We start from the raw sequence: 4198 nt of genomic DNA, 5'->3' as shown, positions 1-4198 counted from the left end.
AATCATTTTGTAGATATAAATTAATTTGCACAACTAATTGCAGTTTTTTTATCAAGTTGCGAGAAAGCTCCTCCGACTGACAGTTAGACATTCTTTTAGTTTGGTTTAGTTTTCGACCCCTTGTCGAAAGAGGAAAATGAAAATAGAAAGGAATTGATAAGAAATATCTGGGATTATATATGATAAGAGACTGGAAAAAAGCGTAGAAATGGAGACTTCTTTAAAAAATCAACTTTGAAAAAACAATAGAAACATGAGGAAAACACAAGGGAGGAAACCATGCTGATTAGCAGAGCTAGATTAAGCATACTAGAACTAGATGATAGGAAAAATTAAAGGTGGAGATACTAAATGTAGATAAAGTAAAGAAGTAACCGAAGACAGGCATCATTTCTTACTTAATACAGTAGGAAAAGCTCTAAATTGTTAGTTTTAGAGTCGTGCAGCAAATATATCGGGAAGAAAAAGAAACGCTAATAGCCATCATCTTACTATTCACGCATGTGCCAAGATATGGGACTTAAAATACAACAGATTTTATCAAAACCTTATGGTATTAAAGGGAAAAATACTTAAACAAGCACTACCACAGGCAAAAATAAAACGAGCAGGGGAGCCGTTTCAAAGTCTTATCCTTACTTATAATACTTTACTATTACAAAAAGAGAAATAAAAGATGAAGAAATTTATGATAATTCTACAGGTTCAATACTTCTCTTCAAAGCCAGAACTAACTCTAAATTAAATATAGCAAAAAGGCACCAGAATGAGAACACCTGTTGTCCTTTTTGCCATAATACAGTAGAAGACATATTTTGTGGCGAAAAAGATGGACTTATAGTGGACTGTATTATATGCTTAACGTTGTTACTTGGTCAAAAACCGCTAAAAGCCTTACGTAACAACTCCACAAAACTCCCTTTGCGGTTTCTAAATTACGGGGATCTCTCAACCCAATTCATTATTAACGAGGATAACACACCAATAGCGTTAATGAATAGTACCACAATTAATTACTTTCACTTACTGAGCAGTCCTTATAGACATGAACTCAGATCATATATCGCTACACGAGATACGACGAGAGGTACGCGCCTCTCTCTTTCTCTAAATGTTGCGAGCACTCACGGGTTGATTTTCAGACCTTGGAGGACCGCTGTGTTATCTCGTTTCTAAAAGTTATTTGCATAGCCTTAAAGTATGAACACAATAAAGGTTTATCAGATCAATTTCTATTCACCATCCACAAAACTGAAACATAGGAAAAATGAAATAAATCGAAGGATATTGAAACGCATTTGATAAATGTTGTTAAAATTAATTTAATAACTAAAAGTTAAACATATCAGAGAGTAATAACATATAAGTGACAAATGAAATTAATCACTCAAGGGGAATTGTAAATCAATGGCACTCAAATGAAACAAATTACGACAAAATTCAAAGAACCAGGACAATCGCCCTTTCTAAATCCACACACACAACACTAGATAACAGGTCACCTCAAAAGTTGAGCCAAGAAGCTGTCCGTTCCGTCCTGCATTCGGGTTTTGTTGGGGAAAAGACACAAGTTATATTAACCACGAATGCAGAACTGGCTACAAGGTTTTCAGAAACATAAAAAAACTTTACAATAATTATTCAAGTTCGTTGTCAAAAATAAATTCCAAATATAATAGTGTGCAACTTCAACATATTTATTAAATGTAATGAATTAATTGGTGGTGTGTGTCAATACAATTTTGGGTGATATCATGCCCATACAAAAGTACTACGCACATACGCATACACACTCCTAGAGGGGCACGCAAAGGAGCGTTCAGAGTGGCGAACTACTACCCTTCCTTTCCCCTCCCGATCTTTTGACCTCTCCTAATGGCTTCTCTGGCGGTAGGCACAAACAAAAGAGACCCAATTGGACACCAACTCTTTACCCAATACCGTTAAATATGCCGCAAATAATACATTCAACCAAACGCCGAGGAAACAATTTTCATATATAAAATAAAAGACAAAACTGATAATTATCATGAACCGTAAAACAGTAATTATATAACCTTCGTTAACTAAAACGTCAAACCGGCGTTTATGTCAAAAGAGACTTTGCGGTCTTTGTGTAAAATCTTTCTTTTCGAGAATTGCTAACCGCACCACAGATACTACGTAATAGAACATAGCAAAAATCAGTTATAAAATAATTTTAAGAGTGTCATTCTCGAATAGATGTGGTTCTTTCACCCTTATTATTGTCATGCAATGTAGACGTAATATCTCTTTACAAAATATATGGGCATGCGAATATATTTGGTTTTCACATGAATACAAATACAGTAACATAGTTCCTGTCTGTCGATTACCTGACAGACGGCAATACGCAGTGAAAATCAATCAATAATTTCTTATGAGACAGACACTAATAACTATAATAATAGAAAAAAAGCATGGAAACAAGTGAATACACAAAAATATTAGAAAATAAAATCGTTGTGGGAGGAATTCCTCACATATCTCATTTCCTCTTATATTGTTGTACTTATAGAGAAGAACGTGTTAAAGCAATAGGGCTACAACAACCCTATGAAGAGAAGGAAAGTGACATAGTTGGAAAATTTCTATTCACAGGTAACAACGAAATAAGAAAAGAAACCATATACTTGATGTGGAAAAAGAGAGAAAAAGGAAAAAGCTCAAAAAATAAAAAAAAAAACCTCAAGATAAGAAGCGCCGTTACAAAGGCATTGCCTCGACCCATAACTACTACTATACCAGGGTTCGCGCCTTAAACAAGATTGCTACTCTTCTAGACGTCAGAAATTAAGATTAAGGTAATTTTGTTTTCGAAACCACTGAAGCCAATTGGAACTCAGGAGTAAGTAAGAATACAGAAGCAACGGTGATTGCATGAACGACTGTCGGAACGATTGACATTGTTGACACACACTTCAGAGAGTAGCCTATGAACGTTCCCCACTCCGATTTTAGTCTGAACAAAGATTTTATCTTGGGGAAAACCAAGGTACCTATATAGAATAAGGGAGAGAGGTACAGTCACTTTGGTCGCGGGGGTAGTTGTGGGGTATTTCCATGACAGGCCTGGAGGCCAGGGTGGGAGCGGTCAAGGCAAGTACTACCTACCTTGGGAAACTTAAGTACCTTGGGTCGAAGAGATTAGCTAGGCCTGTAAGATGTCCTTTTCACTCTGTTATCTTGTATACGTTTGGTGTTCTTTTGAATTCATATAGGTCACTGTACTACACATACAAAATCGTGGATTGATAATGTTTGGCTCTCTAATATAGCTATAATACCTAGAAACCTTAAATTAATATGCTTGACAGGACTTAAAAAAATATTCAATTAACATTTGACCTGGCATTTATTTACAAAGGCTTATGTGTAATTTTACAGTACATTATTTAATAAACTGACATAGATCGACATAGATAACACATAACAATATCTGGCTTCATAATGGAAGTGAAAAATACTTAGGCTAGTAAAAGTGAAAAAAACAACAATTTTTAAAGTTTTCATGGCATTATTTAGTTAGGAATTTATGCATATTTTTCTTTTTTTGCCTACTTGATAAAATTTGGGCATTCAGAGCTCTCATCCTAAAAAACATCCCACATCTGACAAAAAACTATTAATTTAAAAGGCAAGGATAAACAATTTTCAATATGGCGTGCCAAGTCGCATAATACTACTCCATTGCCTGGTCTCAGTGTATTCTCTCCATTGTACTATGTTTGAAAAATTTTTTCTGTTACCTTTAATTTTTCAAATAACTCAGCACTTGGTTCCTTTAATTTATCATCATGTTGCTTTACTGCACTAATCCAGGTACCTTTCACTATTTTAAGTTTACATCCTAAGAACTGATAATCTGGAAATTTAGATGCCACATAACCTCCAACATATCGAAGGCCCACTCATCGTCTGCAAATTCAATTTCTAAAGTTATTTCATGAAATTCATTTTTTCAAGTTTCTGAATCTTTTCTTCGGGAATCTTCTCATTCTTCCAGTAGAGGCAAACACCATTGCAGAAATCATAAGCTCTCTTTCAAGATCGGTTTCATTTGAATCATTATTTTCACAACTTTTCTCTTGACTGAACGTTCCTTTCGACATATTTGAAGAATCGCACTCCTTCATCGAGTAACAATTTTTTCCAGTTATAAAGTTTATTTTGCCAA

The 4198-nt window shown here is 34.8% G+C and overlaps 1 pseudogene; it reads left to right on the top strand.

Annotated features, from left to right (window-relative positions):
* The first annotated feature begins 2908 nt into the window (after positions 1-2908).
* The window catches only part of LOC135218403 (TIMELESS-interacting protein-like), a 152715-nt pseudogene continuing 151425 nt past the window's right edge, over positions 2909-4198 (top strand).

This window comes from Macrobrachium nipponense, chromosome 9 (assembly GCF_015104395.2).
Source record: "Macrobrachium nipponense isolate FS-2020 chromosome 9, ASM1510439v2, whole genome shotgun sequence".
Taxonomy (NCBI): Eukaryota; Metazoa; Arthropoda; class Malacostraca; order Decapoda; family Palaemonidae; genus Macrobrachium; species Macrobrachium nipponense.
Note: the sequence above shows the minus strand (reverse complement) of the source record. Positions and strands in the feature narration are given on the sequence as shown.